This window comes from Eubalaena glacialis, chromosome 5, assembly GCF_028564815.1.
Source record: "Eubalaena glacialis isolate mEubGla1 chromosome 5, mEubGla1.1.hap2.+ XY, whole genome shotgun sequence".
In the NCBI taxonomy this organism is placed as follows: domain Eukaryota; kingdom Metazoa; phylum Chordata; class Mammalia; order Artiodactyla; family Balaenidae; genus Eubalaena; species Eubalaena glacialis.
This window is the reverse complement of record NC_083720.1, coordinates 33,529,932-33,548,438: the sequence shown is the minus strand read 5'-3', so window position 1 is coordinate 33,548,438 and position 18,507 is coordinate 33,529,932. Positions and strand designations below refer to the sequence as shown.

General features: G+C 34.7%; 1 non-coding gene across 1 annotated transcript; it reads left to right on the top strand.

Moving 5' to 3' along the window:
* The first annotated feature begins 12,796 nt into the window (after positions 1-12,796).
* Positions 12,797-12,869, top strand: TRNAG-CCC (transfer RNA glycine (anticodon CCC)). Its single transcript has one exon. It is a non-coding gene; the product is annotated as a tRNA-Gly (tRNA).
* The last annotated feature ends 5,638 nt before the right edge of the window (positions 12,870-18,507 follow it).

Sequence of the window (18,507 nt, the reverse complement as noted above, 5' to 3'; positions counted from 1 at the left end):
AAGTCCAATGTCATAAAGATTTTCCCTTATTTTTTTTCTATTTCTGCAAAAAATGCCTTTGGAATTTTGAAAGAGATTGTGTTAAATCTGTAAATTACTTTGAGTAGAATGGGTGTCTTAATAGTATTGTCTTCCAATTCATTAACACTGAATTCTTTCCACTTATTTGTGTCTTATTTAATATCTTTCAGCAATATTTTGTAGTTTTTAGTGTAAAAGTCTTTTACTTTCTTGGTAGGATTTATTCCTGAGTATATTATTATTTTGATGCTATTGTAAATGGAATTGTTTTCTTAATTTCCTTCTTGGATAGTACATTGTTAGTGTATAGAAATGCAACTGATTTTTATATAATGATTTTATATCCTGCAACTTTGCTGAATTTGCTTATTAATTCTTTAGGGTTTGTCTTGTTTTGTTTTGGAATCTTTAGGGTTTTCTACATAGGGACTGTCTGAGTTTTAATACAGAAAGCACTGTATCCTGGGAAATTTCTCAGTACCGGGCAAACTGGAACGGGTGGTCACTCTAGGTGTTGCTGGTGATGGTGGTGGAGGAACAGTAACTATTGGTAGCAAGACTGTGGTTTTTTTAAATTGAAATTTTACTGAAAAATTTGTAGATTTACATGTAGTTATATGAAATAATACAGAACAATCCCATGTACCCTTTACCCAGTGGTAACATCTTGCAAAATTATATCACAATCTGGATGTTGATATTGACACAATCCATTGATTCAGATTTTGCTAGTTTTACTTGTACTTGGTGTGTATGTGTATGTGTGTTTGTGTGTGTGTGTGTTTCTATGTCTGTATTTAGTTCTATATGAATTAATGTATGTGTAGGTTTTGTATCCCATACCATAGTCAAGATACAGAACTGTTCCATCACTACTAGGATACCTCTGGTTTGTTGCCCTTTAATAACCACACCCACCTCCCTTCTATCCTTTCCACCTTCAGCCTATATCCCATCCTGTCCCTAATCCCTAGAAGCCACTAATATGGTCCCCTTTTCTAAAATTTTATCATTTCAAAAAACATATATATGCATACATATATATGTATGTGTATGTTTGTGTGTGTGTGTGTGTGTGTGTGTGTGTATTTTGAATCATACAGTAAGTAATTTGGGGGCATTAATTTTTTTCACTCAGCATAAACTCTGAGGATTCATTCAAATTGTTATCAGCTTTAGTAGTTTTTCTTTTTTCTTGCTGAGTAGTTTTACATGGTACATGTATTACATGGTACATGTGGTACATAGTACCACAATTTGTTTAACCATTCATTGTATAGAATGATATCAAAGTTTTTTTCATACTTTCTGGCTATTATGAATAAAGCTGCTGTAAACATGGTATATAGGTTTTCTATGTGAACATAAGTTTTCATTTCCATGGGATAAATGTTCTAGAGTGGAATTGCTGGGTCATACAGTAATTGCATGTTTCACTTTATAAGAAATAGCCTGACTTTTTTTAGAGTAATTGGATCACTTACATTCCCACCAACAATGTACGAGTGATCCAGTTTCTCTGCATCCTTGTTATCATTTGATATCACTATTTTTTTTTTTTTTTACTTTAGCCATTCTGATAGGTATGTAGTGATAATTCAGTGCGGTTTTGATTTGAATTGCCCTAATGGCTAATGATGTTGGTCATTTTCATGTGCTTATTTATCATTTATTTATCTTCTTTGGTGAAATAACTGTTCATATCTCTTGCCCATTTTCCAATTGGATTATTCATTGTTTTAAATAATTGTGTTTTCAGAGCTCTTTATATATTCTAGACACTACTCCTTTGTCAGATACGTGGTTTGCAAGTGTTTTTTCCCACTCTGTAGTTTCTCTTTTCATCCTCTTTATGTGGTCTTTTACAAGGCAAACATTTTTAGTTTTGATAAGTTCTGATTTATCAATTTTTCCTCTTTTTTATGCTTTTGGCATAAAGGCTAAGAACTCTTTGCCTGTCTCTAGATCCTGAAGATTTTCTCATGTTTTTCTAAAGTTTTATTGTTTTACATTTTAAATATAAAACCATGACCCATTTTGAATTAATTTTTGTGTTAGGTGTGAGGTTTAGGTTGAGATTCATCTTTCTGCCTATCGATGGTCAATTGCACCAGCATCATTTGCTGACAAGACTATCCTTCCTCCATTGAATTGCTTTTGCTCTTTTGAAAAAAAAAAAAAAGAATAGAAAAGAAAAGAAAATATTTGTGTGGGATTATTTCTGAGTTATCTGTTCTGTTTCATTGATTTACATGTGTTTATGCCTCTGCCAATACCACACTGTCATGTCATTCTTCATCAAAATTGTTTTAGCTGTTCTAGGGCCTGTGCCTTTTCATATAAATTTTAGAATAAGCTTGACTACATCTATGAAAAACTTTTCTGAGATTTTGATGGGAATTGCATTAAACCTGTAGATCAATTTGTGCAGAATTGACATTTTTTTTGAAACTTATTTTATATTGGAGTACAGTTGATTAACAATGTTGTGTTAGTTTCAGGTGTACAGCAAAGCGATTCAGTTACACATATATACATGTATCTATTTTTTTTCAAATTCTTTTCCCATTTAGGTTGTTACATAATATTGAGCAGAGTTCCCTGTGCTATACAGTAGGTCCTTGTTGGTTATCCATTTTAAATATAGCAGTGTGTACATGTCAATCCCAAACTCCCTAACTATCCCTCCCCCTGAGAATTGACATCTTTACTGTTGAGTCTTTCAGTTTGGTATGTCTCTCCATTTATTTCAGTTTCTTTACTTCTTTTATCAGTATTTTATCATTTTCAGCATATAGTTCCTATATGTGTTTGTTAAGTATATACCTAATATTTCATTTTCTTTAGAATGATTGTAAATGGTGTTCTGTTTTTAATTTTTATTTCTTCATGCTCATTGTTAGTATAAAAAATGTGAATGATTTTTGTGTGTTGGTCTTGTACCTGCAGCCTTGCTAATGAGTTTTTTCTGTGTGTGTGTGTGTGTGTGTGTGTGTGTGTGTGTGGCATTTTTGGAATTTCCTATGTAGACAATCATGCCACATGCAGATAGGGATATTTCATCTCTTCCTTTTCAGTCTATGTTTCTTTTATTTATTTTCTTGCCTAACTTCAGTGGCTAAAATTTGCAATATTATGTTGAATAAAAGTGGTGAAACAGACATCCTCACTATCTTCCTGATTTTAGGGGAAAGCATTCAGTCTTTCACCATTAAGTACTTTGTAGGTTTTTAAGATGCTCTTTGTCAGTTGAAGGAGTTCTCCTTTATTACTGATTTGCTGGGAGTTGTTGTGATGAGTGGATTTGAGGTTTTGTCAAATGCTCTTTCAGCATCAGTTTATCAATTGATATGATGATATGACTTTTTTATTTAGCTAGTTGTAATGGTGAATTTCATTGATTAATTTTTGATTGTTGAACCAGCCTTGAATACCTGGAATAAATCCCATGGTATATAATTCTTTCTATACATTATTGGATGCAGTTTTCTAATGTTTTGTTGAAAATGTTTATGTCTAAATTCATAAGATGTTGGTATATTGGTCAATAACTTTTGTTTTGTTTTGTTTTGCTTCTGGCATCATGGTAATACTGTCCTCATAAAACAAGTTGGAAAGTGTTCTTTCTTCTTCTGTTTTCTAGAAGAGACTGTGTGAAATTCGTGTAATTGTTTTTGAAATGTTTGATAGAATTTTCCAGTGAGACCATCTGGGCTGGAGATTACTTTCTTCAGAGGTTTTAAATTAAAAATTAAGTATATTTATCTACTGGTTGCAGAACTATTCAGATTATATATTTCATCTTGGATGAGTTTTGGTAGTATGTGGTTTTCAAGGGATTGATCTAATTCTTCTAAGTTGTCAAATTTACGAGCACAATGTATTTCATAGTATTCCCTTATTATCCTTTTGATAACTGCAGGCTTTGTTGTGATATTCCCTATTTCATTTTTGATGTCGGTAATTTATGTCTTCTCTCATTTTGTCAGTTTTGCTAGAGGTTTAGCAATTTTCTTGATTAAAAAAAGGCAGTGTTTTGTTTTATTGAAGATTTCTATTGCTTAACTTATTTTCAATTTCACTGATCTCTGTTCTTTAATATTTTCTTCCTTCTGCTTGTTTCAGCTTTATTTTGCTCTCTCTTTTCTAGTTTTTTGAGTTAGGAACTTAGATTATTGACGTGCAACCTTTGCTTATTTCTAATGTAAGTGTTTAGTGCTAGAAATATCTTTCCTGGTGCTGCAGCTTTAGCTACAGCCCAAATAATTTTATATGTTGTATTTTTATTTTCATTCAGTTCTATGAATTTAATTTTTTTTCCTTTGACACTTTCTCTTTGACCCATGGATTATTTAGATGTGTTGCTTGATTTCCACATGTTTAGAGATTTTCCTGTTGGTCTTCAGTTACTGATTTCTAGTTTGATTCTTTAACAGTCAGAGAACAGATTGTCTATTATTTAAATTATTTTAAAATTTGTTGTGGTTGGTTTTATTGCCCAGGATATGGTCTATCTTGGTGACAGATGGCCTGGACTTGAGTCCTGGTGTCATATCCTGAAGTTGCATCCTAACTGGATGCTAGGTACATGGTCACAACCTGGTTGAGGAGACCTGTCCTGGATGAGGCTGAACCATTCAAGGAGCAGAGAGAGTAGATGATGGAGCGCCATGGAGGAGTTTCATATCAACCAGTGATTTGAAACAGTAAGTTAGAGCAAGAAAACATAATTACATAGTAGAGTTATGTTGCTATAATTCAGAACTAGAAAGTTGCACTAGAGAAAGGCTGAATAAGAAGAGATAAGCTTAGGTCAAAAAGGCAAAAGGGGATGTGTTAGGGGAGTGTTTTGGGGTGGGGGTGGTGAGAAGGCTAAGCATGTTTCAGAAAAGGGAATCACAGAATCAAAGATGTTCCACACAATTAAGTGAAAGTGACACACTCAAAATCAATGACTAGCAAGTGGCTGAGAATAAAAGGCAGGCTTTCTGATTCTACATGCATTGTTTCTTTCTCACTAGTTTTCCAAATATATGAAAAATAAATAAACAAGATATGGAGCCTCATGAAAAAGAAAAAAAAAACCAAAATACTCTCACAAAATTTAAAATAAATTTAACCAAATTTAGCAAAGCCTCTGTTTGGTTGCAGAAATTCTATGTCCTCCTTCAATAATTAAAATAGTGCTAGATGCTATAAGCAGAAGGAACCTGAAATCTTGGTAATGTATAACAGTTATTTCTTTTTTGTTCATGTAAAGTCCAATCAGAGGTGTGTAGTAGAGCGTGGCCACTGCTCCATGCAGTTATTCAGGAACCCAGACTGAGCAAGACTCATTTTCAATCTATGGCTTCCAAGTCTTTCTAGGCATCAATTCCTGTTGGTGAATTGGGGAGAAGAGAGAGAGTATATAACCACATAGAAGGTGTCTATGAGCCAAGCCTGGAAGTTATGTACGTTATTTCATCCACATCTCACTAGTTAGGTATTAGTCAGATGATAGCATTCAAAACTAAAGGAGACCAGAAAATGTACCTTAGTTTGTAGACTAGAAGAAAAGTGAAATAATTTGGTGAACAGCTACCCAATCTGTGTTACACGTTATTTATCCATCAGGACCTCTTTATATAGTGCACCTATATTACCAGTGGTCATCTAATCAACAATTATTGCCATATTCCTTGATTTTGTCAGTTGTTTTGGCAAAAGACTTTGTCAACACTCCTAAAGGCTATGAGTGGGATTATTAGTTTACTGATACAACTAAAAGTTTTAAAAGAAGTCATTGGCTGTGTTGGCAACATTAAGTGATGTCCAGCTCATACTTAATAGGGCAAGTTCTCATTTCAGGATACAACAGTTTCCTTAGTTATATGTATACTTTCCTTCTGTGACAATATATCCAGTTAGAGCAAATGAGAAAGGATGCTGAAAGGCTTCTTCAGTGACAAGGATTTGGAACTATTGAATAAGAGCAAGATTTCACAAAATGTTCTTGTAAAACACTAGTATTTGGATATACTCCAAAGGGGGAAAAATGGTTCTTTACTCATAAAAGTTTAGAAAATGATGAAACTCAAATCTGTCTCGAGTATTCACGATGCATATGAACATATTAATGATTCTAAATAATCCTGCCATAAAGACATCTTTGGTTTTTATCTTAGCTTTCCTAACACTTGTCATGGATCACTGCGTTTTAGTGCCATATACTACTGTGATACATCTGTGGGCAAATCCCATTTGACTCCCGCTGCAATCAAACGTCCTAGTTTTGAATGCCACTTTCTATGCTGAAAGATATTTTGTATTTATTAGTAAGAAAGCACTTTTCATATTAGTAATATTGTTTTGTAGCATTTTAAAAATAGGTAGAATAAAATAGATCTAGCCATATTTTCACTTTTTATTCTTACTCCCTTCTTCATTTACTAGCAACCCTAGTACCAGTAGGGTAAACATTAATTTATACAGTTTTTCTTTCTTCTCCCTTAAAAAGACCTTGCATTATGTACACTTTTACTTTCTCCTTAGGCTGCCAACTTCACTTGATGAATTCTGAAATTCTTTTTCTACTACCAATATTTCTTTATTTTGCATAGAAATCTTTTTCACTCTGGTGTTTACTTCTCTTCCGGTAAATAATCTCGGGCCCTTTCCTCTACATCCACTTCTTCAATTTTGTTTTTATTTTTCTTTTGTACATTCTGAAACTGAACCAGAGACCAAGTCAGAAAGAGTGCCTGAGATTGAAGTGACAGCATTTCTAACAGGGACTAAGAAGCCTTTTTTGGAAGGTGGGGACAATTTTCACTATCATCTAGGAATGGTAGATGCCACCACAAGATGGCACTCATTTGTTTTTAGTTTCTAATAATGAAAAATTTGTGATTTTATACTGGGATAGAAAACAAAAACAGAGCTTTCACTGTATTTCAAAAATGACCTTGCTTACTTTATATGCTATCATTTTTTATTATGTTTTATACATGCACAAAAATAAGTTCTACTGGATTTGGGGGATAGAATATTATGAAAATATGTATGCTAAACATTATAGTACTTGAAGTAAGTTAAAATTTATTATTTATTTCATTAGGTACCTTTTTTAGGAAAACTATTGTGCTTGCTTTTTCCCTTCTCTCTTTTCCAGCGTAGTTACCAGTAAACTCTAAAAACCTGTGAACCGATATTAAACATTGAGGTTCACTGATTTTGCGCCAGTCTATGCCAGTTCTTCCTTTTCTTGAGGGCTATCAGTCAGCACCACTTGTGCAGATGAGCTACTACCAATCTCCAGACAGTAGGTTATGTTTTAAATGACTCAAGAAAAACAAACAGTCCATTCAGTGGTGTTGGAGTATTATTTATTCTGGTTAAACCTCCTAAGTTTGGATTAAGACCACAAGAAATCAAGACATTTCGGGGACTATATGGTGGTATTGGTTTGGCCCTCAGGAAATCAAAAGGAAACTCTAGTGTTCCAGGGGCTATTTAATCTATGAATTTACTGTAATTTGCTTTAACAAAGTAAGTCTTAAATTATCTGGAACTGTGCTTCCAGTGTATAGCTACTAGCCACATGTGGCTATTTAAAATAAGATTAATTAAAACTAAACAAAATTAAATACTTCTTTAGTCACACTAGCCACATTTCAAGAGCCCAATAGACACATGTTAATAGTGGCTACTGAATTGGACAGAACAGATTATAGACTTCATTACAGCTGAAAGTTATCATGGACAGTGCTAATCTAGAGACTATTATTATTTCTAGTTCATATATGAATGACAAAAAGCTATAACTGCATCCTTGATTATTAGCTTCAATTTTTTTAAATCAGTCTTAGTTGCTTGGATATCAAATGCTTTTCTGAGCAGCTGTGTAGTCTATTGGAAAGACTATTGCATAGGGAGCTGGAATAATTGGAGTTTGGCCCAACTAGACACTCATGGTTATGAGAAAATAATTTGACTTCTTTAAGTTATTTTTATTTGTGGAAAATCTATCTGTGACATATGTGTAGAAAACAGCAAGCTTGACTGCTATCATTAGTAAGGCCTGCTTAGAAGCTTGGCCTGGGACTGGCATCTGGGAACTTGGTTTTCAGGACAGTTCCCACCATTCCCTCATCAGAGTGGCTCACTGGACCAAAAATGCTTGTACAAATAATATGGTTTATGCTGAACACCTGCTTTCTTTCTGGGAGTCTGGAATTTGTGTACATGCCAGGCAAAAGGTGCCTACAGGACTAGTCCCAAATAGAAACCCTGGTGCTGAGCCTAGCAAGCTTTCCTGGTGGACGAAATTTTGTTGTCATAACTCATTTTTTATCATAACTCATATCTGGGGAAACTAGGCATATCAGCAGATGACTCTGGAAGCTTGTGCCTGGTTTCCCCTGGACTTCACCCCATATGCCCTTTCCTTTTGCTGATTCTTCTTTGTATCCTTTTATTGTAATAAATCATAAGCATGAGTAAGACTATATGCTGAGTTCTGTGAGCCCTTCTAGTAAACCCTGGGGTTGATCTTGGGGACCTCATAATTACTTTGAAGTATGAAGTAAAAAGCTTAGAAATAAGTTTGAATTCCAAATAAGTTTCCAAATACTTGTATATTATTGCTAGTAATCTGGCCAAGAAGAAAAAAAAAATCAGACAGAAAAATATTTATTCAAAAAATATAAAAAATAAAATTGTTTAAAATGAAACTAAAAAGCTACGGACTCCTGAATAAATTATGTCTAAAAATGTTTAAGAGAAAATTGTTGTGATTTTGCTGATAATAATTGAGGAACACTTTGAATCCCAACTATATGTTGGGATTAGGGAAGATATAACCTGGTAAAAACAAAGGACCCCATGCCCTTCTTGGACTTTTGAGTATCCTCAGAAAAACCTCCAAAGCTGCCTGGAAATGTGAGCTGGAATGGCTAAGATAAGGATTTCAGTGAAACAGATAGCAGCCATCTCTCTTTGGATCAAGTTTAAAGAAACCGAAGAGTTCTCTTAACATAAGTCCCTGGTTGTGAATCTGTCTTTTTACACAGGTTGAAGTGACTGAAGATCTCAGACCTGCTACATTTGGGTGGATCTTGGCAGTGGCTTAGATATATAGTCTTGGCTTCCAGTGCTGGGAGTAGGATCTGAGCTCTCTCTCCTTTATTTTATTTTATTTTTCATATTTTCTCTGCATTTTTATTTTCTCCTTTATTTTAAAAGTGACTTTTATAAGCATCTTCTTGCAGCGAATGCTCTCTTAGCTCAAATATCAGTCTTTACATAAACATGAAAATTTATCTTTCTCTTTGTTTTACAATTCAGTCATCTCTAAGTTCCAAATGTCAACTCATCCTCTCTTCTCATTTCCATTTTTTACAGCATGGTCCCAGGAGAATAAATGCTTGGTTTCCTACAGAGGTAACTGATGATAGTACTTAGGCCTTCCTTCTTCCTTCTCCCTTTTTTCCATTCTCCAGAGTCCTTATTCAGACAACCAATTCCAGAAAGTTTGGATCAAAACACCCCAGGGTATCAAAGAATTTAAGAGCCTTAAGTTCATATGTGAATTGTTTCTAGGGAAGGCCCAAAGGTTGTCCTCATGACCACAGGGTCATTTAAAAGTGTAACAAAAGGGGAAAAGGAAAACAAGTATCAAACTTTATGGAGTCTACAATAGCATAGAGGGTAGGACCATAGATGTATGGAACCAGACTGCTTGGGTTCAAATTCCATCCTCTCGAAGTATTTCTGTTGTCCTTGGGCAATTTTCTTAATGACTCTATGCTGTGATTTCCTCATCTATAAGATGGGATAACAACAGCACCTACCTTATTGAGATGTTATGAAAATTAAATGAGTTAATATATGTAAATTTCATAGAGCACCTAGTAAGTATTATATAAATATAGTGACCATCTAATTGAGCACCCAAAGTGGAATGCATTTGAAGCTGAAAGGGGGAATTATAAATAATTATTCTAGGACAACAGGTGTAATATAAATTTAAGTGTTTGGTATTATTATTTTTAAATTTTACTTGAAAGCAAATTTAGGTTTTCAAGAAACCAGGTCTTCTACAGGTGGCATATTCATTGATATAAACTTGCTTCCTTATAAAAGTTCAGAATATGATTTAAAAATAAATAAAATTACACCCTTGTGTGATAGGACTGCAGAGAGATGAATTCAGTTGGGTCACAGGAGCACACATTGAATTGTCAATCTTCATCTGAGATCTGAGAGACAATGCTTATTGAGGACAGGAAAATCTCTTCACACTTTATATAGGTACATGTTCCAATGTGTGGAGGATGAGGGCCTAGAGAACTTTATTTGAAGGTGAAGTTAAATTAGATTTATAATGGACCAGCCAGTTATCAAAGCCACTAATGACAGCAAAGCAGCTGTGAGACAAACAATTTACCAAGCATTTTGGCCTTGCTGTCTTTTATGTGGATGGTTATGCTTTCTCCTAAATTATTTTATAACTATCAAGTACTAATGATGACTCAAACAATCTGACCTTTCACTTGATAAATATTGTTTCCTTCCAGAGTAGTCCAACCTTAGATGTCATTTATGCATGCTTCATTCTGATAATTATTTCACAGCCACAACAAATATGTCTCCTTTCTCTCTAGCTGTCTCATCTAACTACAGGCCCTTTCTTGGCACTTGACAGAAGAGGGAAAGAACCTTTTCTTAGGTGGCATAATTCCTCAAAATGTGTTCACTCTCAGGAGCAAGGATGGTAGATAACAATGAGACAGGCAGGGAATCAACAGTCCCAGAACTGAATGAAGAATTGGCAAGTGTATCAAGGATGCGTAATCAAAACATGCCATTCTCTGCTAAGTAAAGTCTAGCTGAACAGAGCCAAACTGCATGCCTATTCTTCTAGATTTTCTTCTTTTTAAAATTTTCTTTCTAATATAAGAGATGACCTACAGAAGAAGAAACAAACAAAACTGATGACAAAGGAGGGTCTTAAATGTTCCTAATGTTAGATGAGAAAATGCCTAATGGGGAGATTGAGTCCCAGAAAATAGTAGAGAAAAAATAACTTTATGAGATTTTGAAAACCAGAGATTAACAAAAATGTTAATTCCAAAAAATAGAAATTTTAATGGGCATTCCTTAATATTTCTTAAATTACAAATTTTGATATTAATTGGATAATCTAGGCCATTTGTGACCATAAACTAAAACTCATTATAGCATAGATTCAGTTGTATGGCAGGTCAAATCATGCTCCATTGTTGGCAAACAAACTAAAAATTGGAAGTGTGATATAGCACAGTTTATAACATTAGTCTTGTATTATAACTTGTTGATTGAGCACTTACTATAGGCAAGGTATATGATAGATGCTTTTCCATGTGGTTTACATGTATTTTTTGCATTTGATCCTTACAGCAGCCTATGGAATAGGTATCATTATTGTCTCTAAGATACAGGGAAGTTAAATCATTTGCCCAGGGTCTCACAGCTGGTAAGTGGAGGAGTAGAGGTTCATACTCCAGAGCTCATGTCCACGATTTTTGTTTAATTCTGACCTCAGCATCATTACCAGAAAGAGGTTCAACTCTGAACACATATCTTAGATTAATGCTAAATACTTTTAACACATAGCACAACAAAAACGTCTGAAGGCAGGATGCCACAAAATCCTGCTTTTGTTGAACTGAATTACAGGTCTGATGTGGATTTAAAATAATTTTTGCGTTTATGGCTGTTTATATATTGTTTGTGTCGGCCAGAAATAGAATCAAGTATTAAGTATCAGGACCAAAGCCAAGTAAATTGAAGATGCCAGAAATAACTAAAAGCTCAGAATGAATTACACCAGTTCTTTAGGGCACTCTGGGGTATTTATAGAGGATGTTTCCAGTCCAGCTCTTAAGGCACTAAACTCTATCTAAGGCATCAAATAAATAAATGTAGCACTCCATAATCTTTATTCAGTGTTGTCTGAGAAACGGTTTTCTTTCAGAGAGGCCAGCCTTTTACATTTGACCTCAGAGTGTAGTCTATTGCTTTACAACTCACTTGTACTCTATAGGCTTAGAATAAAATGTGTGCAGTTAGATAAGTAGACATTTTAGCTGATTAGATGCCCTGAAACAGTGGATTTAGAACCATTACTTTAATGCAATCTTATTCCTCCACCCAATGTCACAGATAAAAGCAGAGCTGCTCTGGAGGAAGAAAGGAAGGGGTGGGGGCCTGGAGCTCCAGGAGTGGAGTCTCCTTTTGACCTGTGCACTCAGATAGACCCAAGGGTACCTATGTTACATGGCTAGGGCTCTCCACAACACAGTTTGAAAGTAGAACCCATGAAAATGTATGGAAACAAAATCAAACTTCAACTAAGAAGATTATAAATTTTAAGGAGATAAAATTTTAACTGACTTTATTTAAGGCTCTATTTCACTGGATTTCTGCAAGTTCCCAAATTGAAGCTCTCTATTGCTGGGGTGGGGGGCAGGGGTGTTATTTTAACTTCTCTTTGAAGCAATGATATTACTATATCACTTGATAAACTTTATTTAAGCTAATTTTCAATATCACTGAGGTGTCAGATCTCCATCTGCATTTTATGGAAGATCAGACAAGGAGCTTAGCTAGGAATCCTGTGAAGTACAATTCCGCCTCTGACTCTCCATGAGACTTTGAACTGTGGGACTTTTACAGTCTCCTAGGACTTCGTTTCCTAATATAAACATATAAGATCATATATACTGTTCATTTAAAAGTTAATAAGGGGACTTCCCTGGTGGTCCAGTGGTTAAGACTCTGCACTCCCAATGCAGGGGGCCCGGGTTCGATCCCTGGTCAGGGAATTATATCTGCAGGGTGCAACGAAGATCTCGCAGGCAGCAACAAAGATCCCACGTGCCGCAACTAAGACCCGGCACAGCCAAATAAATAAATTAATTACAAAAAAAGCTACTAAGAGTTCTTAGGTTTTTCAAAGAAAGCAATGATTTAAGATGAATTTGAATCAACTAGCATATCAAGTTTTAAAAAGGCTTAAAAGTGAATTTAATTGTGACCGCTTTTAATATCGGAGCATGTGGAGATGGTGCAGATTTAAGGCGAAAGAAAGTTTTTATCTTTCGCTACAATGACTTACAGTGAAGACCACAACTATGATAAGATCAACGTAAATCAAAATACATACCAGGGTTGTGTCAGGAACCCAAAGGGGTGCCCTGTTGTCTCAGAATTATGGTTAAGCATCTGCAGTTGAGAACAACAGACTAATATTCCACATTTTTCCGTTCAGAGAAACTCAAAAGTGCTGCCACTTGCCAGCAGCGTGCTTGAGCAAACTAACTTCTGCTTAGCTTTCTTACCTTATTGTGAGGATTAAATGAGTTAGAGCAGTAAAGTGCTGAGAACAGTACTTGTTCTCAGCTCAAAAAGCTCAATAAAAGCTCAATAAGAGCTCAATACAATGTAGTCATTATTATTATTGTTGATGTTATTTTTCCTGAGGTTATTTTGGCTTGTTGAGAAGACAAACTTGGTCATAGCAGGGACTTATGTGATATTTTCTATATTCTCCCTAGTAATTAATACCATGCTTTTAAGATGTTTTTCTAGCAAACTAAATAATTTTGGTATTTAATAATCTGAGTTTTAAGATATAACTATATTCTTAAAATGTTTCATAAAACTGAACAGTTACAAGTATTATGGAGCAGCCCAAATAATAAGCTTGGTGATACATATATATGAGTATCTATGATATATGTTCATATATACTCAAGGATATATATATACACAGAGATTATACACACATATAATCACACAACTAGTGAATCCATCAGCTAGATGGTGGGGATAAGATTTATATATAAAATCCATAGTATTCATATATGATAGGAATAAACTCTTTGAAAATATTATATCTTTTAAAAGCATTTACAATATAACAAAACAATAAGATAACTAGAAATAAATTGCAAACAGATATTCTAGTTTTACATGGATAAAATTATAAAATAGTTTTGAAGCATTTAAAGGGGAACTTGATTAAATGGAAATGTGTACTATGTTCATAGCTATGAAGATTCAGCATCATAAAGATTTCAACTCACCCAAATTTATCTATAAATTCCATGTGACTTCAATTAAAATTTCAGCAGTGTTTTTCACAGGATTTGAGAAATTTATTCCAAAATTAATATGAAAGGGTATAAGTCCAAAAACAACTGAATTAATTCTGAAGAGAAAGAAGGAGGAAGACACTCTTCTCATACTAGTTACCAAGACTTATTTATATACTTACAGGATGTAAACCACTATGGTGTTGGCTCAGGAAAGGGCAACTACATCAAAAGGACAAAAGAGAAAGCAGAAATGAACAAACAAACAAAAAAATCACTCAGACCTTGCATATATGGCATAGCAGTTCATGAGAGGAGTGTCATTACAATATGTCAAACTATGATAAATGCAAACTGCATATCCAAATGTGAAAAAAAGATATGCATATATTCAATTCCATTTGATTAAAGACCGTATCACTTTCTGAAAAATATAAAGAATATCTTCATTGCATTGGGGCAGAGAAACTATCTTAAACAAGTCACACAAAAAAGAATAAACCATAAAGGAATATATTGATACATTTAACTATATTGAAATTATAAATTTCCAAACAACAAAAGATGCAATAAGCAAGAATGAGAGAAGATGTTTATGACATAGAGAGCAAAGGATTAATATCTAGAATATACATAGACATTTTATAAATAAATACAGAAAAGGCAACCTAATACAAAAAGAGAATTGTGAATGGGTACCTGCTTACTTTGTTGGATTGAATGCAATTGATCAAGCTCATGTATTACTGTGAACAAGTAAATGTTTTACCTTGCTTTAAAAATATGGGTATAGAAGCTATTAATAGAAGATGTGGAAAGGATATTGCATATCTAAAATAGCCTTTTTTCATCCCAGTCTCAGGATTCTACAAATCTATGTTTTTGGAAGAGTCAGAAAAGTCACCTTGAAGGAAATTTAAATGACATTATTCTGGACTGTACAGCAACCTTTATATCTTCTCCGGGTGTGTGAAGCACAGGTGATGCTAAGCAAAGTTACAAGAAGCATTCTATCACATTTAGCCTAAAAACATGCATGTTAGAATTTAACAGGTACATCTGAGCATGATTAACTTATTTATAACAACCAATCACTGCCATTTGGTCCATAGTCCCAGCCTGTTCTCCACATCTCAACCCCATAACAATGGGCAAAGGATATGAAGATTCAGTTTAGGAAAAAGGAAACTCAAATGACTAGTCAACTTTGAAAAGTTTAGTAGTAAATAAGATGCCATTTAATATAATAATGAAATATAATTTCATAGCCATTGATTAGCAACAATTTCAAAATCTGAAAATTCTACATTTTTAAAGTTTGAAAATAACAAGTAAGGACTTCAAAAAATAGTATTTTCAGGGCTTCCGTGGTGGCGCAGTGGTTGAGAATCTGCCTGCCAATGCAGGGGACACGGGTTCGAGCCCTGGTCCAGGAAGATCCCACATGCAGCGGAGCAACTGGGCCCGTGAACCACAATTACTGAGCCTGTGCTCCGCAATAAGAGAGGCCGCGATAGTGAGAGGCTCGCGCACCACGATGAAGAGTGGCCCCCGCTTGCCGCAACTAGAGAAAGCCCTCGCACAGAAACGAAGACCCAACACCGCCAAAAATAAATAAATAAATAATTTTTTTAAAAAAATAGTATTTTCATACAGTGATGGTAGGAGTGTAAATTTTGGAAAGCGTTTTGACAACAGTATTATTAAAAATGCACTTACCTGAAAATCTAGCAGTTCCCCTTCTTGGTATATATCCCAGAGAAACTCTTGGCATATGTGCACACGGAGACACAGAGACATTTACAAGGAACATTAATTTTAATAGTGAAGACTGGAAACAATCTAAATACAATCAATAGAGGGGTAAATAAACTGTAGTATATTTAGCTAATGAAATAGATTATTGTAATTAAAAGAGCTATATCTACATGTATTGACACTGACAGAGCAAAAAAAAACCAAAGCCAATGAGCAAACAGTAAGAAGAACATATATACTATGATAAAATAGCCTATATATTGGACCTGGTTATCTCTCTCTCGATCATCTCTATTTCCATAGAGAGAAGGAATAAAAACATGAACAGGAAGGTGTAAACCAAACATAAGATAGAGATTTCTTGTGGGGAAAGAGGGAAGGAAACATGACAAGGTAAGTGTACAACGGCAATGTCAACTTTATCAATAATGGGTTATTTCCCAGTAAGAAACAAATGAACAATAAACAAAAAGACCTGTGTTAACAGAGCTGAAGTAAACGTATTCAAATGTTAACATTTGTTAACTGTATGTGGTAGATACATGGGTGTTTGTTATATTTTTATCTGTAGTTTTCCATTTTAAGAGCAATAAAAAATATATAGTATAAGGAATCAACCTATGTCTATAAGTGAACTGTGGAGTGGAGAGCTCTCCTTGGCCTGAGAACTATCAGCACACTTTTATAGAATATACTGTAGGCAGCCAAAATGTTTTCCTCCCCTGATATCTTTCTTAGGAAGAAAATTACTTACTGTCGTCGGTCAGTTTAGGACAAAGAATGAAGATGCTGTTCCCAGGGTAGTGGTTTATTTAACTCATCATCACCATATGATTTTTCACATTTAATTATTAAACAAAAAGCATTTTTGTGGCAGGGTTAAACTGTGAAGATAATTATATGACCTCATTGTAATGAGTAAACTTGTTTCCAATAGAATTATGAAGGAAGAAAACATTAACCCAAATATTTTGATATTTATAGATACAGAATCCTTAAAGATCGTGACTAAATATGGGGGCCAATTGTCATTACTGAATATTTTTAGAGTACCTTAAGATGCAGGGTGCCCAGGCTCGATCCTTGGTCAGGGAACTAGATCCTGCGTGCATGCTGCAACTAAGGAGTCCACATGCCGCAACTAAGGAGTCCACATGCCGCAACTAAGAAGCCTGCATGCTGCAATGAAGATCCCGCATGCCACAACTAAGACCTGGCACAGCCTAAATAAATAAATATTTTTTTAAAAAGATGTTAAATTTTCTATACTATGTTATTCTCTTAACATTATGCATGATTCCTATACTTGATACGTTGGTATCATTAGACATTAAAATGAAGTGTCTAAATCTAATAAATCAATACGATTAAATTAATACAAAAGTTTTCCCATCTCTCTACTTAGTTTTTCAGGTCTAAGTAAAATCCAGAATAAGATATTTGAAACATATGGTGTCTTAGAGTGAGTCTTGACAGCAGGACAATTGTCAGTTTATTTTAAAAGAAATCAGAAGGAACTGAAACAAAAATCAATTTGCAATGCATTAAGGATCTTATGATTAAATTGTCCCATTTTTCAAGGGGGGGGGGAAACAAACCCAAACATTTGTTGTACTGAGTAATCTGTTGCATAATAGAAAGTACTTTCCAAATATCACATTTTTTTAATTAAGGGTTTTTGTGCTCTTTCCTTTACACATTAGAGAAAATTTTAATTCCTCTCATTCTCTCTTAGACAAGGCTCTGTTGTGTTTTGAATACGGTTACTTTCTGTAGTACTGAGAGTAACTTACTTTGATGAGCCAAAAATCTCAAAAGCTGAGTCCTTGAGAGTTGTCTTCAAAATGAGGATTTTTAACATTGAATGATGGCCAACAATCAGCTTTGGAGAGCTGCTCATAGGATTTCCCTAACACTTGTTGCCGCATCACTGACAGGGCATTGATCCTCTTGGGAGTGCCCAGCTGTGTATTCTGCGCTGATCCACGTGAGGGGCACTTGCACCTTTAATTTCCCAGTCTTAAAGGATGACCTTATGATATCAGAGGCTAACTTGAAGCCCAGAGGTGATGACCTTCCTCTGCTAAAAATTTAATGTGTCTCCTGCTATTTCCTAACTGTTCAGCTTTTATCTTACTTCAGTGGTCATTGTTGGGGATTGGAGGCTTGAATCTTCACAGAGTTAGTGATTTACTGTTCTCTGAGGGACTTGGCCAAACATCCCTGGCCAAAAGGTGAAGAGAGGCAAAGGATAAGGATGGCTGCCAAGAGAATGACACTGGATTGTAAATAAACAGGGCAACCTTCAAGTTGTTATTCTAAAGATTTAGATAGTGCTAAGGGCTACAGGGAGGCTTGCCCTATCTTAGTAATATGCTGTGAGCTGCTATATTCTGTGGGGTGTTCCTTGTATCTCAACTCCTTCTGCCAATGTCACATTGTTTCTTCTTATGCAGGATGAACTAGTTCACCGACTCATCTCAATCCTCCAGAAAACAAGTGTAACAATTTCTTTTTAGTATTTCTTAGATTCTGATGTGGGGTGAAATGAGAAGGAAGCACTGCTAATAAAAAATGTCTGTTTTATCATTATGAATATTTGCTACCT